Source organism: Oncorhynchus clarkii, chromosome 16 (assembly GCF_045791955.1).
Source record: "Oncorhynchus clarkii lewisi isolate Uvic-CL-2024 chromosome 16, UVic_Ocla_1.0, whole genome shotgun sequence".
Taxonomy (NCBI): domain Eukaryota; kingdom Metazoa; phylum Chordata; class Actinopteri; order Salmoniformes; family Salmonidae; genus Oncorhynchus; species Oncorhynchus clarkii.
The window spans coordinates 75,435,725-75,458,119 of NC_092162.1; the positions used below are offsets into that span (position 1 = coordinate 75,435,725).

The following is a 22,395-nucleotide window of genomic DNA, read 5'->3' on the forward strand; positions in this document are numbered from 1 at the left end:
AGCTAGCTAAAACAGCAGGTGAGACAACAACAGCTAATCAGCTAGCACAACAACAGCAGGTAAAATTCACCCATCTTATTGTTGAAAGCTTGTGGAAGGCTACCCGGAACATTTGCCCCAAGTTCAACAATTTAAAGGCAATGCTACCAAATACTAATTGAGTGAATGTAAACTTCTGACACACTCTGAATGTGATGAAAGAAATAAAAGCTGAAATAAATCATTCTCACTGCGATTATACTGACATTTCACATTCTTAAAATAAAGTGGTGATCCTAACTGACCTAAGACAGGGAATTTTTACTATGATTAAATGTCAGGAATTGTGAAAAACCGAGTTTAAATAGATTTGGCTGAGGTGTATGTAAACTTCCGACTTCAACTGTATGTGTGTATATGTATGTATGATATTTGCAAAAAATATATGGGGGATTGGAAGTGATGCAGACAATTACATTGATGGAAGCTACAATCTATCTGCAGTATTAAAGCTGATCTATCCTCTAAAACAAAGGCCTTTAAAGGACTCTCAGACCAGGAGAAACAAGATTCTCTGGTCTGATGAAACCAAGATTGAACTCGGCAGGGACTGGGAGACTAGTCAGGATCGAGGCAAAGATGAACAGAGCAAAGTACAGAGAGATCCTTGATGAAAATCTGCTCCAGACCACTCAGGACCTCAGAGTGGGGAGAAGGTTCACCTTCCAACAGGACAACAGCCCTAAACACACAGCCAAGAAGCAGGAGTTGCTTCGGGGCAAGTCTATTGAATGTCCTTGAGTGCCCAGCCAGAGCCCGGACTTGATCCCAATCGAACATCTCTGGAGATAACTGAAAATAGCTGTGCAGTGATGCTCCCCATCCAACCTGACAGAGCTTGAGAGGATCTGCTTTAAAGAATGGGAGAAACTCCCCAAATACAGGTGTGCAAAGTTTGTAGCGTCATACCCAAGAAGACTCAAGACTGTAATTGCTGCCAAAGGTGCTGAACAAGGTCCTGAGTAAAGAGTCTGAATACTTATGGAAAAAAGGACATTTCAGCTTTTTATTTTTAATAACTTTGCTAAAATTTCTAAAAACCTGTTTTTGCTTTGTCATTTTGGGGTATTGTGTGTAGATAGAAGGAAAAAAAACAATGTAATTAATTTTAGAATTAGGCTGTAACGTAACAAAATGTGTAAAAAGTCAAGGGGTCTGAATAATCTCTGAATGCACTGTATAAAAAAAATGATATTTTAGAAATACAAATGACAGTCACCTTATTGGAGGGCGCTGCCAATAAACTGCCTGGACATAATGAACATCTTGAAGATTGTCACATGAATAAACTCACTGACGGTCAAACTCAACACGTATCATACAGAACCATCTACACCAAATACTTCTTCAAGACAGCATGGCCACAAAATGGTTGCTCACAGGAATAAACCAACAGCAACAACGCTGTACAGCCTAAACATACATTTCCTTCATGTCCTCCCTTAGTAAGGGTGATAAGGGAAACAATAACAAACTTTTTTTAATTTATCCGTTATTTTACCAGGTAAGTTGACTGAGAACACAGTCTCATTTGCTGCAACGACCTGGGGAATAGTTACAGGGGAGAGGAGGGGGATGAATGAGCCAATTGTAAACTGGGGATTATTAGGTGACCGTGATGGTTTGAGGGTCAGATTGGGAATTTAATTAATATTGTGTAACTGATAAAGATTTAGATGAGGCTTATGGTGATACCCAATCTACCGTGGGATTCCAGTTAACCCTTTACTGCAGTGGGCTAAATCAGGATATTTAGATATTAGACAACCAATAATACGTTCTCAGACATCAGACAACCAATAATACGTACCCAGACATCAGACAACCAATAATACGTTCCCAGACATCAGACAACCAATAATACGTTCCCAGACATCAGACAACCAATAATACGTTCCCAGACATCAGACAACCAATAATACGTTCCCAGACATCAGACAACCAATAATACGTTCCCAGACATCAGACAACCAATAATACGTTCTCAGACATCAGACAACCAATAATACGTACCCAGACATCAGACAACCAATAATACGTTCCCAGACATCAGACAACCAATAATACGTTCCCAGACATCAGACAACCAATAATACGTTCCCAGACATCAGACAACCAATAATACGTTCCCAGACATCAGACAACCAATAATACGTTCCCAGACATCAGACAACCAATAATACGTTCCCTGACATCAGTCTACCAATAACTCGTTCCCTGACATCAGACAACCAATAATACGTTCCCTGACATCAGACAACCAATAATACGTTCCCTGACATCAGACAACCAATAATACGTTCCCAGACATCAGACAACCAATAATACGTTCCCAGACATCAGACAACCAATAATACGTTCCCTGACATCAGACAACCAATAATAGTGACCTTAATGACCTTAATCAATCAAGTACAAGGGAGGAGCAAAAAAACGCCAGACACTCGACCCTCGTTGGAATGAGTTTGACACATGGTGTATAGGCTGTGTGGTGTCGATGCTGTTGGTTTATTACTGTGAGCAACCATTTTGTGGCCATGCTGGAGAAATGTGGGGGGGTCTAAGGTGATGTTGAGAGGGGGGGTCTAAGGTGATGTTGAGAGGGGGGGTCTAAGGTGACGTTGAGAGGGGGGGGTCTAAAGTGACGTTGAGAGGGGGGGGGTCTAAGGTGACGTTGAGAGGGGGGGTCTAAGGGGGGGTTCTAAAGTGACGTGTGGGATTGTTTTGAAGATGGTCATACTATGAATTATTTAGCTATTTGATTTAGACTTGTAGGACCCCTTTACGTGTAAAACTAAATCATAAGAAACAAGGTTCTGAAGTGTTTGTCCTATATCCAGGAGCTATAAGAAAACTCATGAAACACTTTCATTTTTACACGTATTTAACCGCTTTTTAGGGTAGGAACAAAACTACCTTTATACTTCCATTTGTTTTTTAAAACCTGGTTCTGTTTTTCAAAATGATTTTACTTAGATTGATCTGTCTAACCTTTAGAAGTTACAATTGTACTTACATTTTTTTTTTTAATTCTAAGGTGTTTGGTCCGTTGCATTGCTCAGAGCTGTTGACCCAACTGGTAGTTTTACCATTTTAGCTAACCCTAGTCGGCAGGTGTTCCTCCCTCCTCTTTCCTCCTGTAGAAAATGATGAAGGATAATAACCTGGTTCGCCACCTGGATGCGTGTGAGACGATGGGGAACGCTACGGCCATCTGCTCCGACAAGACCGGCACTCTGACCACCAACCGTATGACTGTCGTACAGACCTTCCTAGGTAACACGCACGCACACACACACACACACACACACACACACACACACACACACACACACACACACACACACACACACACACAGTGTCCCAGTAGTAAAGTGTGTCTTGTGTGTTTGTAGGTGACCAGCACCACCGGTCAGTTCCGGAACCAGAACAGGTCAACCCCAAGACTCTAGAACTACTGGTCAACGCCATCGCTATCAACAGTGCCTACACATCCAAGATCATGGTGCAGAGAGGGACGGGGGGTGGAAGGGAGGAGATAGGGACAGACTGACACCAACACTGAGACTGAGAGACAGAGACAGAGAAAAAGACAAGACACTGACACCAACACTGAGACTGAGAGACAGAGACAGAGAAAAAGACAAGAGACTGACACCAACACTGAGAGACAGAGACAGAGAAATAGACAAGAGACTGACACCAACACTGAGACTGAGAAATAGACAAGAGACTGACACCAACACTGAGACTGAGAGACAGAGACAGAGAAAAAGACAAGAGACTGACACCAACACTGAGCGACAGAGACAGAGGAATAGACAAGAGACTGACACCAACACTGAGACTGAGAGACAGAGACAGAGAAATAGACAAGAGACTGACACCAACACTGAGACTGAGAGACAGAGACAGAGAAAAAGACAAGAGACTGACACCAACACTGAGACTGACAGACGGAGAAATAGACAAGAGACTGACACCAACACTGAGCGACAGAGACAGAGAAATAGACAAGAGACTGACACCAACACTGACACTGACAGACGGAGAAATAGACAAGAGACTGACACTAACACTGAGTAACAGAGACAGAGAAAAAGACAAGAGACTGACACCAACACTGAGACTGAGAGACAGAGACAGAGAAAAAGACAAGAGACTGACACCAACACTGAGAGACAGAGACAGAGAAATAGACAAGAGACTGACACCAACACTGAGACTGAGATACAGAGAAATAGACAAGGGACTGACACCAACACTGAGACTGAGAAATAGACAAGAGACTGACACCAACACTGAGACTGAGAGACAGAGACAGAGAAAAAGACAAGAGACTGACACCAACACTGAGCGACAGAGACAGAGGAATAGACAAGAGACTGACACCAACACTGAGACTGAGAGACAGAGACAGAGAAATTGTAACGGTTTTCTTGATGAGAAGGAGAGTCGGACCAAAATGCGGCGTGTAGATTGCGATCCATGTTTATTAAACAAACGTAAAACACGAATCAAAATACAAACACTACAAAATAATAAACGTAATGAAAACCGAAACAGCCTAAACTGGTGCAAACTAACACTAAGGACAATCACCCACCACAAACTCAAAGAATATGGCTGCCTAAATATGGTTCCCAATCAGAGACAACGATAAACACCTGCCTCTGATTGAGAACCACTTCAGACAGCCATAGACTTAGCTAGAACACCCTACTAGCTACAATCCCCATACAAAAACCCATGCCACACCCTGGCCTGACCAAATAAATAAAGATAAACACAAAATACTTCGACCAGGGTGTGACAGAACCCCCCCCCTAAGGTGCGGACTCCCGAACGCACCTCAAAACAATAGGGAGGGTCCGGGTGGGCGTCTGTCCATGGTGGCGGCTCCGGCGCGGGACGTGGACTCCACTCAATCAATGTCTTAGTCCCCTCTCCTCGCGTCCCTGGATAGTCCACCCTCGCCGCCGACCATGGCCTAGTAGTCCTCACCCAGAACCCCACTGGACTGAGGAGCAGCTCGGGACTGAGGGGCAGCTCGGGACTGAGGCAGCTCGGGACTGAGGGGAAGCTCAGGAGTGAGAGGAAGCTCAGGAGTGAGAGGAAGCTCAGGCAGGTTGATGAATCTACCAGATCCTGGCTGGCTGGCAGATCCTGGCTGACTGGCAGATCTGGAAGAGTCTGGTCGACTGGCAGATCTGGAAGAGTCTGGTCGACTGGCAGATCTGGAAGAGTCTGGTCGACTGGCAGATCTGGGAGAGTCTGGTCGACTGGCAGATCTGGGAGAGTCTGGTCGACTGGCAGATCTGGGAGAGTCTGGTCGACTGGCAGATCTGGGAGAGTCTGGTCGACTGGCAGATCTGGGAGAGTCTGGTCGACTGGCAGATCTGGGAGAGTCTGGTCGACTGGCAGATCTGGGAGAGTCTGGTCGACTGGCAGCTCTGGCTGCTCCATGCTGACTGGCTGCTCCATGATGACTGGCAGCTCTGGCTGCTCCATGCTGACTGGCTGCTCCATGCTGACTGGCAGCTCTGGCTGCTCCATGCTGACTGGCTGCTCCATGCTGACTGGCAGCTCTGGCTGCTCCATGCTGACTGGCTGCTCCATGCTGACTGGCAGCTCTGGCTGCTCCATGCTGACTGGCTGCTCTGGCTGCTCCATGCTGACTGGCTGCTCTGGCTGCTCCATGCTGACTGGCTGCTCCATGCTGACTGGCTGCTCCATGCTGACTGGCGGCCCTGGCTGCTCCATGCTGACTGGCGGCCCTGGCTGCTCCATGCTGACTGGCGGCCCTGGCTGCTCCATGCTGACTGGCGGCCCTGGCTGCTCCATGCTGACTGGCAGCTCTGGCGGCTCCTTGCAGACTGGCAGCTCTGGCGGCTCCTTGCAGACTGGCAGCTCTGGCGGCTCCTTGCAGACTGGCAGCTCTGGCGGCTCCTTGCAGACTGGCAGCTTTGGCGGCATCCTGCAGACAGGCAGCTCTGGCGGTTCCTTGCAGACTGGCAGCTCCTTGCAGACTGGCAGCTCTATGCAGACTGGCAGCTCCTTGCAGACTGGCAGCTCCTTGCAGACTGGCAGCTCCTTGCTAACTGGCAGCTCCATGCTAACTGGCAGCTCTATGCTAACTGGCAGCTCTATGCTAACTGGCAGCTCTATGCTGACTGGCAGCTCTATGCTGACTGGCAGTTCTGAACAGGCGGGAGACTCCGGCAGCGCTGTAGAGAAGGAAGGCTCTAACAGCGCTAAACAGGCGGGAGACTCCGACAGCGCTGGAGAGGAGGAGGGCTCCGACAGCGCTGGACAGGCGAGGCGCACTGTAGGCCTGATGCGTGGTGCTGGCACTGGTGGTACTGGGCCGAGGACACGCACGGGAAGCCTGGTGCGGGGAGCTGCTACCGGAGGGCTGGGGTGTGGAGGTGGCACAGGATGGGTTAGACCGTGAAGGCGTACTGGAGATCTTGAGAGCGGTGCTGGTACAGGACGTGCAAGGCTAGGGAGGTGCACAGGAGGCCTGGTACGTGAGACTGGCACCATCTTCACCAGCCGACTAACACGCACCTCAGGACGAGTATGGAGCGCTGACCCAGGTGCCATCAAATCCCCGACACGCTCCGTCGGGCGAATTCCATGTTTAAAACACCAACACAGCAACTCCCTCATTTCTCTCTCCTCCAATTTCCCCATTAACTCCTTCACAGTCTCTGTTTCGCTCACCTCCAACACCGGCTCTGGTTCTGGTCTCCTCCTTGGCTCCTCACGATAAACAGGGAGAGTTGGCTCAGGTCTGGCTCCTGACTCTGCCACACTCTGCCTGAGCCCCCCCCCAAGAAATTTTTGGGGCTGACTCTGGGGCCTCCGTCCGCGCCGCCTTGCTTGCTTCGCAAACTCCATCTCCTATATCCTTCCGCGCACTGCTCCATCGAATCCCAGGCGGGCTCCGGCACTCTCCCTGGGTCGACCGCCCACCTGTCTATCTCCTCCCAAGAAGTATAGTCCATACTGTACTCCACTTTGGGCTGTTCCTGCCTGTTGACACGCTGCTTGGTCCGTTGGTGGTGGGTGATTCTGTAACGGTTTTCTTGATGAGAAGGAGAGTCGGACCAAAATGCGGCGTGTAGATTGCGATCCATGTTTATTAAACAAACGTAAAACACGAATCAAAATACAAACACTACAAAATAATAAACGTAATGAAAACCGAAACAGCCTAAACTGGTGCAAACTAACACTAAGGACAATCACCCACCACAAACTCAAAGAATATGGCTGCCTAAATATGGTTCCCAATCAGAGACAACGATAAACACCTGCCTCTGATTGAGAACCACTTCAGACAGCCATAGACTTAGCTAGAACACCCTACTAGCTACAATCCCCATACAAAAACCCATGCCACACCCTGGCCTGACCAAATAAATAAAGATAAACACAAAATACTTCGACCAGGGTGTGACAGAAATAGACAAGAGACTGACACCAACACTGAGACTGAGAGACAGAGACAGAGAAAAAGACAAGAGACTGACACCAACACTGAGACTGACAGACGGAGAAATAGACAAGAGACTGACACCAACACTGAGACTTAGTAACAGAGACAGAGAAATAGACAAGAGACTGACACCAACACTGAGAGACAGAGAAATAGACAAGAGACTGACACCAACACTGAGAGACAGAGAAATAGACAAGAGACTGACACCAACACTGAGACTGAGAGACATAGACAGAGAAATAGACAAGAGACTGACACCAACACTGACACTGACAGACGGAGAAATAGACAAGAGACTGACACTAACACTGAGTAACAGAGACAGAGAAAAAGACAAGAGACTGACACCAACACTGAGACTGAGAGACAGAGACAGAGAAAAAGACAAGAGACTGACACCAACACTGAGAGACAGAGACAGAGAAATAGACAAGAGACTGACACCAACACTGAGACTGAGATACAGAGAAATAGACAATAGACTGACACCAACACTGAGACTGACAGACGGAGAGATAGACACGAGACTGACACCAACACTGAGACTGAGTGACAGAGACAGAGAAATAGACAAGAGACTGACACCAACACTGAGAGACAGAGAAATAGACAAGATACTGACACCAACACTGAGAAACAGAGAAATAGACAAGAGACTGACACCAACACTGAGAGACAGAGAAATAGACAAGAGACTGACACCAACACTGAGAGACAGAGAAATAGACAAGAGACTGACACCAACACTGAGCGACAGAGACAGAGAAATAGACAAGAGACTGACACCAACACTGAGACTGAGAGACATAGACAGAGAAATAGACAAGAGACTGACACCAACAGACGGAGAAATAGACAAGAGACTGAAACCAACACTGAGACTGGCAGATGGAGAAATAGACAAGAGACTGACACCAACACTGAGACTGAGAGACAGAGACAGAGAAATAGACAAGAGACTGACACCAACACTGAGACTGAGAGACAGAGACAGAGAAAAAGACAAGAGACTGACACCAACACTGAGACTGACAGACGGAGAAATAGACAAGAGACTGACACCAACACTGAGACTTAGTAACAGAGACAGAGAAATAGACAAGAGACTGACACCAACACTGAGAGACAGAGAAATAGACAAGAGACTGACACCAACACTGAGAGACAGAGAAATAGACAAGAGACTGACACCAACACTGAGACTGAGAGACATAGACAGAGAAATAGACAAGAGACTGACACCAACACTGACACTGACAGACGGAGAAATAGACAAGAGACTGACACTAACACTGAGTAACAGAGACAGAGAAAAAGACAAGAGACTGACACCAACACTGAGACTGAGAGACAGAGACAGAGAAAAAGACAAGAGACTGACACCAACACTGAGAGACAGAGACAGAGAAATAGACAAGAGACTGACACCAACACTGAGACTGAGATACAGAGAAATAGACAATAGACTGACACCAACACTGAGACTGACAGACGGAGAGATAGACACGAGACTGACACCAACACTGAGACTGAGTGACAGAGACAGAGAAATAGACAAGAGACTGACACCAACACTGAGAGACAGAGAAATAGACAAGATACTGACACCAACACTGAGAAACAGAGAAATAGACAAGAGACTGACACCAACACTGAGAGACAGAGAAATAGACAAGAGACTGACACCAACACTGAGAGACAGAGAAATAGACAAGAGACTGACACCAACACTGAGCGACAGAGACAGAGAAATAGACAAGAGACTGACACCAACACTGAGACTGAGAGACATAGACAGAGAAATAGACAAGAGACTGACACCAACAGACGGAGAAATAGACAAGAGACTGAAACCAACACTGAGACTGGCAGATGGAGAAATAGACAAGAGACTGACACCAACACTGAGACTGAGAGACATAGACAGAGAAATAGACAAGAGACTGACACCAACACTGACACTGACAGACGGAGAAATAGACAAGAGACTGAAACCAACACTGAGACTGGCAGATGGAGAAATAGACAAGAGACTGACACCAACACTGAGACTGAGTGACAGAGACAGAGAAAAAGACAAGAGACTGACACCAACACTGAGAGACAGAGACAGAGAAATAGACAAGAGACTGAAACTAACACTGAGACTGACAGACGGAGAAATATACAAGAGACTGACACTAACACTGAGACTGAGTGACAGAGACAGAGAAAAAGACAAGAGACTGACACCAACACTGAGACTGAGAGACAGAGACAGAGAAATAGACAAGAGACTGACACTAACACTGAGACTGACAGACGGAGAAATAGACAAGAGACCGACACTAACACTGCGACTGAGTGACAGAGACAGAGAAAAATACAAGAGACTGACACCAACACTGAGACTGAGAGACAGAGACAGAGAAAAAGACAAGAGACTGACACCAACACTGAGAGACAGACAGAGAAATAGACAAGAGACTGACACCAACACTGAGAGTGACAGAGACAGAGACAGAGAAATAGACAAGAGACTGACACCAACACTGAGACTGAGAGACAGAGACAGAGAAATAGACAAGAGACTGACACCAACACTGAGAGACAGAGAAATAGACAAGAGACTGACACCAACACTGAGAGACAGAGAAATAGACAATAGACTGACACCAACACTGAGAGACAGAGAAATAGACAAGAGACTGACACCAACACTGAGACTGAGAGACAGAGACAGAGAAATAGACAAGAGACTGACACCAACACTGAGAGACAGAGAAATAGACAAGAGACTGACACCAACACTGAGACTGAGAGACAGAGAAAAAGACAAGAGACTGACACCAACACTGAGACTGAGAGACAGACAGTATTTGTTGGTCAATACTAATAATACATGTTTACTCCCCCCCCAGCCTGCAGACCAGGAGGGGGGTCTAGCTAAGCAGGTGGGGAACAAGACAGAGTGTGGCCTGCTGGGCTTCGTTCTGGACCTACAGCAAGACTACAGCGCTGTCCGAGACCGGGTCCCTGAGGAACAGCTGTTCAAGGTTAGTTTAAATACACCTAACATTATTATCATCTAACAACTGCATACCGGTTATTTTACCAGGTATTCATACTGAGACAAAAGGTCTCTTTTACAGGTGAGCTCTGATTTACAGAAAATACACACATCAATATAAATCCAAAACGGAAGCAGAAAGAAAACAGGGTCATGAAAAACAAACGCATTCATCAGTATGCAGGACCTATTTCAATTCTATACAACTCAACAAGGTCAGTTATTAGGTTATTATATTACAAGGTAACAACTATACAAGGTCAGTTATTAGGTTATTATATTACAAGGTAACAACTCTACAAGGTCAGTTATTATGTTATTATATTACAAGGTAACAACTATACAAGGTCAGTTATTATGTTATTATATTACAAGGTAACAACTACAACAAGGTCAGTTATTATGTTATTATATTACAAGGTAACAACTATACAAGGTCAGTTATTATGTTATTATATTACAAGGTAACAACTATACAAGGTCAGTTATTATGTTATTATATTACAAGGTAACAACTACAACAAGGTCAGTTATTATGTTATTATATTACAAGGTAACAACTATACAAGGTCAGTTATTATGTTATTATATTACAAGGTAACAACTACAACAAGGTCAGTTATTATGTTATTATATTACAAGGTAACAACTACAACAAGGTCAGTTATTACATCAGTTATTAGGTTATTATATTACAAGGTAACAACTACAACAAGGTCAGTTATTATGTTATTATATTACAAGGTAACAACTACAACAAGGTCAGTTATTATGTTATTATATTACAAGGTAACAACTATACAAGGTCAGTTATTACATCAGTTATTAGGTTATTATATTACAAGGTAACAACTACAACAAGGTCAGTTATTATGTTATTATATTACAAGGTAACAACTACAACAAGGTCAGTTATTATGTTATTATATTACAAGGTAACAACTATACAAGGTCAGTTATTATGTTATTATATTACAAGGTAACAACTACAACAAGGTCAGTTATTATGTTATTATATTACAAGGTAACAACTATACAAGGTCAGTTATTATGTTATTATATTACAAGGTAACAACTACAACAAGGTCAGTTATTACATCAGTTATTGGGTTATTATATTACAAGGTAACAACTACAACAAGGTCAGTTATTATGTTATTATATTACAAGGTAACAACTATACAAGGTCAGTTATTACATCAGTTATTATGTTATTATATTACAAGGTAACAACTACAACAAGGTCAGTTATTATGTTATTATATTACAAGGTAACAACTACAACAAGGTCAGTTATTATGTTATTATATTACAAGGTAACAACTACAACAAGGTCAGTTATTATGTTATTATATTACAAGGTAACAACTACAACAGGGTCAGTTATTATGTTATTATATTACAAGGTAACAACTACAACAAGGTCAGTTATTATGTTATTATATTACAAGGTAACAACTACAACATGTCAGTTATTACATCAGTTATCAGGTTATTATATTACAAGGTAACAACTACAACAAGGTCAGTTATTTCATCAGTTATTAGGTTATTATATTACAAGGTAACAACTACAACAAGGTCAGTTATTATGTTATTATATTACAAGGTAACAACTACAACAAGGTCAGTTATTATGTTATTATATTACAAGGTAACAACTACAACATGTCAGTTATTACATCACTTATTAGGTTATTATATTACAAGGTAACAACTACAACAAGGTCAGTTATTAGATCAGTTATTAGGTTATTATATTACAAGGTAACAACTACAACAAGGTCAGTTATTACATCAGTTATTATGTTATTATATTACAAGGTAACAACTACAACAAGGTCAGTTATTATGTTATTATATTACAAGGTAACAACTACAACAGGGTCAGTTATTACATCACTTATTATGTTATTATATTACAAGGTAACAACTACAACAAGGTCAGTTATTATGTTATTATATTACAAGGTAACAACTACAACAAGGTCAGTTATTACATCAGTTATTAGGTTATTATATTACAAGGTAACAACTACAACAAGGTCAGTTATTACATCACTTATTGGGTTATTATATTACAAGGTAACAACTACAACAAGGTCAGTTATTATGTTATTATATTACAAGGTAACAACTACAACAAGGTCAGTTATTACATCACTTATTGGGTTATTATATTACAAGGTAACAACTACAACAAGGTCAGTTATTATGTTATTATATTACAAGGTAACAACTACAACAGGGTCAGTTAATTCATCAGTTATTAGGTTATTATATTACAAGGTAACAACTACAACAGGGTCAGTTATTACATCACTTATTGGGTTATTATATTACAAGGTAACAACTACAACAAGGTCAGTTATTATGTTATTATATTACAAGGTAACAACTACAACAAGGTCAGTTATTACATCACTTATTGGGTTATTATATTACAAGGTAACAACTACAACAAGGTCAGTTATTATGTTATTATATTACAAGGTAACAACTACAACAAGGTCAGTTATTACATCAGTTATTAGGTTATTATATTACAAGGTAACAACTACAACAAGGTCAGTTATTATATCAGTTATCAGGTTATTATATTACAAGGTAACAACTACAACAGGGTCAGTTAATTCATCAGTTATTAGGTTATTATATTACAAGGTAACAACTACAACAGGGTCAGTTATTACATCACTTATTGGGTTATTATATTACAAGGTAACAACTACAACAAGGTCAGTTATTATGTTATTATATTACAAGGTAACAACTACAACAAGGTCAGTTATTACATCACTTATTGGGTTATTATATTACAAGGTAACAACTCTACAAGGTCAGTTATTATGTTATTATATTACAAGGTAACAACTACAACAAGGTCAGTTATTACATCAGTTATTAGGTTATTATATTACAAGGTAACAACTACAACAAGGTCAGTTATTACATCACTTATTGGGTTATTATATTACAAGGTAACAACTACAACAAGGTCAGTTATTATGTTATTATATTACAAGGTAACAACTACAACATGTCAGTTATTACATCACTTATTAGGTTATTATATTACAAGGTAACAACTACAACAAGGTCAGTTATTAGATCAGTTATTAGGTTATTATATTACAAGGTAACAACTACAACAAGGTCAGTTATTACATCAGTTATTATGTTATTATATTACAAGGTAACAACTACAACAAGGTCAGTTATTATGTTATTATATTACAAGGTAACAACTACAACAGGGTCAGTTATTACATCACTTATTATGTTATTATATTACAAGGTAACAACTACAACAAGGTCAGTTATTATGTTATTATATTACAAGGTAACAACTACAACAAGGTCAGTTATTACATCAGTTATTAGGTTATTATATTACAAGGTAACAACTACAACAAGGTCAGTTATTACATCACTTATTGGGTTATTATATTACAAGGTAACAACTACAACAAGGTCAGTTATTATGTTATTATATTACAAGGTAACAACTACAACAAGGTCAGTTATTACATCACTTATTGGGTTATTATATTACAAGGTAACAACTACAACAAGGTCAGTTATTATGTTATTATATTACAAGGTAACAACTACAACAAGGTCAGTTATTACATCACTTATTGGGTTATTATATTACAAGGTAACAACTACAACAAGGTCAGTTATTATGTTATTATATTACAAGGTAACAACTACAACAAGGTCAGTTATTACATCAGTTATTAGGTTATTATATTACAAGGTAACAACTACAACAAGGTCAGTTATTACATCAGTTATCAGGTTATTATATTACAAGGTAACAACTACAACAGGGTCAGTTAATTCATCAGTTATTAGGTTATTATATTACAAGGTAACAACTACAACAGGGTCAGTTATTACATCACTTATTGGGTTATTATATTACAAGGTAACAACTACAACAAGGTCAGTTATTATGTTATTATATTACAAGGTAACAACTACAACAAGGTCAGTTATTACATCACTTATTGGGTTATTATATTACAAGGTAACAACTACAACAAGGTCAGTTATTATGTTATTATATTACAAGGTAACAACTACAACAAGGTCAGTTATTACATCAGTTATTAGGTTATTATATTACAAGGTAACAACTACAACAAGGTCAGTTATTACATCAGTTATTAGGTTATTATATTACAAGGTAACAACTACAACAGGGTCAGTTATTACATCAGTTATTAGGTTATTATATTACAAGGTAACAACTACAACAGGGTCAGTTATTACATCAGTTATTAGGTTATTATATTACAAGGTAACAACTACAACAAGGTCAGTTATTACATCACTTATTGGGTTATTATATTACAAGGTAACAACTACAACAAGGTCAGTTATTACATCACTTATTGGGTTATTATATTACAAGGTAACAACTACAACATGTCAGTTATTACATCAGTTATCAGGTTATTATATTACAAGGTAACAACTACAACAAGGTCAGTTATTAGATCAGTTATCAGGTTATTATATTACAAGGTAACAACTACAACAAGGTCAGTTATTTAATCAGTTATTAGGTTATTATATTACAAGGTAACAACTACAACAAGGTCAGTTATTACATCAGTTATTAGGTTATTATATTACAAGGTAACAACTACAACAAGGTCAGTTATTACATCAGTTATTAGGTTATTATATTACAAGGTAACAACTACAACAAGGTCAGTTATTACATCAGTTATTAGGTTATTATATTACAAGGTAACAACTACAACAAGGTCAGTTATTGCATCAGTTATTAGGTTATTATATTACAAGGTAACAACTACAACAAGGTCAGTTATTGCATCAGTTATTAGGTTATTATATTACAAGGTAACAACTACAACAAGGTCAGTTATTACATCAGTTATTATGTTATTATATTACAAGGTAACAACTACAACAAGGTCAGTTATTACATCAGTTATTAGGTTATTATATTACAAGGTAACAACTACAACAAGGTCAGTTATTGCATCAGTTATTAGGTTATTATATTACAAGGTAACAACTACAACAAGGTCAGTTATTGCATCAGTTATTAGGTTATTATATTACAAGGTAACAACTACAACAAGGTCAGTTATTACATCAGTTATTAGGTTATTATATTACAAGGTAACAACAACATATTATTATATTATAAGGTATGATATTACATATTATTATATTATAAGGTATGATATTACATATTATTATATTATAAGGTATGATATTACATATTATTATATAATAAGGAATGATATTACATATTATATTATAAGGTATGACATTACATATTATTATAATATAAGGTATGATATTACATCCTCTTACTGTACGGCGCCTTCGGAAAGTATTCAGACCTCTTTGACTTTTTCCACAATTTGTTACATTACAGCCTTATTCTACAATGGATTGAATAAAAATAATTCCTCATCAGTCTACACACAATACCCCATAATGACATCACAATACCCCATAATGACATCACAACACCCCATAATGACATCACAATACCCCATAATGACATCACAACACCCCATAATGACATCACAATACCCCATAATGACATCACAACACCCCATAATGACATCACAATACCCCATAATGACATCACAACACCCCATAATGACATCACAATACTCCATAATGACATCACAATACCCCATAATGACATCACAATACCCCATAATGACATCACAATACCCCATAATGACATCACAACACCCCATAATGACATCACAATACTCCATAATGACATCGCAATACCCCATAATAACATCACAACACCCCATAATGACATCACATCACCTTATAATGGCATCAAAATACTCCATAATGACATCACAATACCCCAAAATGACATCACAATACCCCATAATGACATCACAACACCCCATAATGACATCACAATACCCCATAATGACATCACAACACCCCATAATGACATCACAATACCCCATAATGACATCACAACACTCCATAATGACATCACAACACCCCATAATGACATCACAATACTCCATAATGACATCGCAATACCCCATAATAACATCACAACACCCCATAATGACATCACATCACCTTATAATGGCATCACAATAATCCATAATGACATCACAATACCCCAAAATGACATCACAATACCCCATAATGACATCACAACACTCCATAATGACATCTCAATACTCCATAATGACATCACAATACCCCATAATAACATCACAACACCCCATAATGACATCACAATACCCCATAATAACATCACAATACCCCATAATGACATCACAACACCCCATAATGACATCACAATACCCCATAATGACATCACAATACCCCATAATGACATCACAACACCCCATAATGACATCACAATACTCCATAATGACATCACAATACCCCATAATAACATCACAACACCCCATAATGACATCACAATACTCAATAATGACATCACAATACCCCATAATGGCATCACAATACCCCATAATGACATCACAATACCCCATAATAACATCACAACACCTCATAATGACATCACAACACCCAATAATGACATCACAACACCATATAATGGCATCACAATACTCCATAATGACATCACAATACTCCATAATGACATCACAATACTCCATAATGACATCACAATACCCCATAATAACATCACAACACCCCATAATGACATCACAATACCCCATAAAAACAGCACAACACCCCATAATGACATCACAATACTCCATAATGACATCACAATACCCCATAATAACATCACAACACCCCATAATGACATCACAATACTCCATAATGACATCACAATACCCCATAATGACATCACAATACTCCATAATGACATCACAATACCCCATAATGACAAAGCGAAAACAAATGTGTTAAAAATATAAAACAGAAAGTACGTTATTTACATAAGTATTCAGACCCTTTGCTATGAGACTCTAAATTGAGGTCAGGTGCATCCTGTTTCTATTGATCATCCTTGAGATGTTTCTACAACTTGATCGGAGTCCACATGTGGTAAAATCAAGTGATTGGACATGATTTGGAAAGGCACACACCTGTCTATATAAGGTCCCGCAGTTGACAGTGCATGTCAGAGCAAAAACCAAGCCATGAGGTTGAAGGAATTGTCCGTACAGCTCCGAGACAGGATTGTGTCGAGGCACAGATCTGGGGAAGGGTACCAAAACATTTCTGCAGCATTGAAGGTCCCAGGTATTTATGGTAGAGTGGCCAGACAGAAGCCACTCCTTAGTATAAGGCACATTACAGCCCGCTTGGAGTTTATCAAAAGGCACCTTGTGACTCTTAGACCATGAGAAACAAGATTCTCTGGTCTGATGAAACCAAGATTTAACTTTTCGGCTTGAATGCCAAGCGTTACCTCTGGAGGAAACCTGCCACCGTCCCTATGGTGAAGCATGGTGGTGGCAGCATCATCATGTGGGGTTGTTTTTCAGCAGCAGGGACTGGGAGACTAGTCAGGATCGAGGTAAAGATGAACGGAGCAAAGTACAGAGATCCTTGATGAAAACCTGCTCCAGAGCGCTCAGGACCTCAGACTGGGGCGAAGGTTCATCTTCCAACAGGACAACGACCCTAAGCACACAGCAAGATAACGCAGGAGTGGCTTCGGAACAAGTCTGAATGTAATTGACTGGCCCTGGCAGATCCCGGACTTGAACCTGATCAAACATTTTTGGAAAGACCTGAAAATAGCTGTGCAGCAAAGTTCAAATCAAATCACATCAAAGTTTATTTGTCCCATCCGCCAAATACAACAAGAGTACACCTTACCGTAAAATGCTTACTTACAGGCCCTTAACCAACAATGCAGTTAAAGAAAGAGTTAAGAAAATATTTACCAAATAAACTAAAGTAAAAAATTATAAAAAGCAACATAACAATAACGAGGCTATGTACAGAGGGTTCTGGTACCGGGTCAATGTGCAGGGGTACAGGTTAGTCAAGGTAATTTGTACATTTAGGTTGTGTGACTATGCATAACAATGAACAGCGAGTAGCAGCAGTGTAAAATCAAATAGTCTGGTGGCCATTTGATTAATTGTTCAGCAGTCTTATGGCTTGGGCCTATTTGTATTTGTATTTATTACGGATCCCCATTAGCAGCAGCTAAGATGATTTGGATGGACTCTGTCATTCCTGTAGAGAATCTTCTGTTTCCAGAAGGTGTCAAAATCAGTTCTTTAAAATCAATTTTCAAATGTTCTGAGCTAGCCCTCCTGACAGTCTGAAGCAGCCTTGTGCTGTCCTGTACTCGTGCTCCTGTGGTAGAACAGTCTGAAGCAGCCTTGTTATGTCCTGTACTCGTGCTCCTGTGGTAGAACAGTCTGAAGCAGCCTTGTTATGTCCTGTACTCGTGCTCCTGTGGTAGAACAGTCAGAAGCAGCCTTGTGCTGTCCTGTACTCGTGCTCCTGGGTAGCACAGGGTTTTTGCCTTGGGGACCGAGATGTTTCTCACCACAGAGCTGCCTATGATGCTGGTGATGTTGAACGGGCCGGTCTCTCAGGCAGCCTCACGGTCTGATGAGGCAGGGAGCTCCGAGGATCTCAACCCGAGGTAGAAGCCACCGGAGAGGGAGACAGAGCCGAGGATAAAGACGCAGGTACCTCCGGATCAGATCTTGATTGGTAAACCACCACGGACGAAGATGCAGGTACCTTCGGATCAGATCTTGATTGGTAAACCACCACGGACGAAGACGCAGGTACATCCGGATCAGATCTTGATTGGTAAACCACCACGGACGAAGACGCAGGTACCTCGAGATCAGATCGTGAATGGGAATCCACCAATGAAGAATGCGCCGGAACCTCTGGATCCAGGGCGGCAAAGCTGTTTCTGGTCTGTGTCAGTTCAGGGCTCAACATCTCCATGGAGACCCCGTTGCCAGGGGACGCCTTCTTCAACTTCTACGGCGAGTGACGTACCTCCATGGCTGGTTGGTTGGGTCGAGATGGTTAACATCTGCTAACCATGTGTATGTGACAAATAAAATTTGATTTGATTTGATTTGATTTGATTTTGAGATCAGCTCCATTCTCCAGGAAAGGGGGAGACCCCTTCGGGGATGGAACCCAGCCTAGCACTGGCAAGTTGGCTGTGGAGAGTTGACATGGAGGTAAAACTTCCACCAGACCAGAGCGCCGTCCGGCTACTGGGGTGGAAGAAAAATAAAAAGTAGGTGGGTGTGGATTCCCAGCAGTTTATGCAGGTTTGCTACTTGCTTGCTAAGTGTAGCTACTTTGCTCCTGTAGTCCTCCGCAAGCTAGCAGTTGCTACATTGAAAGTCAACGTGGTCCACATTGTCCCGGAACAAAGCAAAGTAAACTCAACTCCTGCAAATCAAATCAAATGTATTTATATAGCCCTTCATACATCAGCTGATATCTCAAAGTGCTGTACAGAAACTCAGCCTAAAACCCCAAACAGCAAGCAATGCAGGTGTAGAAGCAGGGAGGCTAGGAAAAACTCCCTAGAAAGGCCAAAACCTAGGAAGAAACCTAGAGAGGAACCAGGCTATGTGGGGTGGCCAGTCCTCTTCTGGCTGTGCCGGGTGGAGATTATAACAGAACATGGCCAAGATGTTAAAATGTGCAACGTTCAATAGCGGCCTCCATTTGAGACCGCCGAGTCAGCTAGGTTAGCTCTCCTCCTATATGGAATCTGTCAGGATCCCAGGACAGGTAGCGGCGCTCATAGCAATTTAGTCCAACAGAGCCGCAGGATTCAAAACAAAATACAATTATATAAAAACACTGTCAGCTTTAAAACCTGGGTCTTTAGTTCAGGTTTCACCCCTCTTCACTCTTCTTTACACCACTGCTAGAAGCTGTTAAGGAGCCTTTTGGACCTAGACTTGGCGCTCCGGTACCGCTTGCCGTGTGGTTGCAAAAGCTTGAGAGGATCTGCAGAGAAGAATGGGAGAAACTCCCCAAATACAGGTGTGCCAAGCTTGTAGCATCATACCCAAGAAGACTCAAGGCTGTAATCGCTGCCAGAGGTTCTTCAACTAAGTACTGAGTAAAGGGTCTGATTACTTACGTAATAGTGATATTTAAGTTTTTATTTTTAATACATTTACTCAACTTTAAAAAAAAATGTTTTTGCTTTGTCGTCATCGGGTATTGTGTGTACATTGATGAGGGTAAAAAACACTTTAATCAATTTTAGAAAAAGGCTGTAACGTAACAAAATGTGTAAAAAGTCAAGTGGTTTGAATACTTTTCGAAGCACTGTATATACATTATACTGCATAGATGGAGTGTTACAGTAGTCTAGATGGAGTGTTACAGTAGTCTAGATGGAGTGTTACAGTAGTCTAGATGGAGTGTTACAGTAGTCTAGATGGAGTGTTACAGTAGTCTAGATGGAGTGTTACAGTAGTCTAGATGGAGTGTTACAGTAGTCTAGATGGAGTGTTACAGTAGTCTAGATGGAGTATTACAGTAGTCTAGATGGAGTGTTACAGTAGTCTAGATGGAGTGTTACATTAGTCTAGATGGAGTGTTACAGGTGTCTAGATGGAGTGTTACAGTAGTGTTTAGATGGAGTGTTACAGTAGTCTAGATGGAGTGTAACAGTAGTCTAGATGGAGTGTTACAGTAGTCTAGATGGAGTGTTACAGGTGTCTAGATGGAGTGTTACAGTAGTCTAGATGGAGTGTTACAGTAGTCTAGATGGAGTGTTACAGTAGTTTAGATGGAGTGTTACAGTAGTCTAGATGGAGTGTTACAGTAGTCTAGATGGAGTGTTACAGGTGTCTAGATGGAGTGTTACAGTAGTCTAGATGGAGTGTTACAGTAGTTTAGATGGAGTGTTACAGTAGTCTAGATGGAGTGTTACAGTAGTCTAGATGGAGTGTTACAGGTGTCTAGATGGAGTGTTACAGTAGTCTAGATGGAGTGTTACAGTAGTGTCTAGATGGAGTGTTACAGTAGTCTAGATGGAGTGTTACAGTAGTCTAGATGGAGTGTTACAGTAGTCTAGATGTAGTGTTACAGTAGTCTGGATGGAGTGTTACAGTAGTCTAGATGGAGTGTTACAGTAGTCCAGATGGAGTGTTACAGTAGTCTAGATGGAGTGTTACAGTAGTATAGATGGAGTGTTACAGTAGTCTAGATGGAGTGTTACAGGTGTCTAGATGGAGTGTTACAGTAGTCTAGATGGAGTGTTACAGTAGTGTCTAGATGGAGTGTTACAGTAGTGTCTAGATGGAGTGTTACAGTAGTCTAGATGGAGTGTTATAGTAGTCTAGATGGAGTGTTACAGTAGTCTAGATGGAGTGTTACAGTAGTCCAGATGGAGTGTTACAGTAGTCTAGATGGAGTGTTACAGTAGTCTAGATGGAGTGTTACAGTAGTCTAGATGGAGTGTTACAGTAGTCCAGATGGAGTGTTACAGTAGTCTAGATGGAGTGTTACAGTAGTCTAGATGGAGTGTTACAGTAGTCTAGATGGAGTGTTACAGTAGTCTAGATGGAGTGTTACAGTAGTCCAGATGGAGTGTTACAGTAGTCTAGATGGAGTGTTACAGTAGTCTAGATGGAGTGTTACATTAGTCTAGATGGAGTGTTACAGGTGTCTAGATGGAGTGTTAGTCTAGATGGAGTGTTACAGTAGTCTAGATGGAGTGTTACAGTAGTCTAGATGGAGGGTTACAGTAGTCTACAGTAGATGTTACTATAGAATATGTAAAGTGCGTTACACACTGTCTCAGTGAACTCTCTCTCTCTCC

The 22,395-nt window shown here is 41.1% G+C and overlaps 1 pseudogene; it reads left to right on the forward strand.

Annotated features, from left to right (window-relative positions):
• LOC139367804 (plasma membrane calcium-transporting ATPase 3-like) overlaps positions 1-22,395 on the forward strand; it is a 146,251-nt pseudogene that overhangs the window by 89,092 nt on the left and 34,764 nt on the right.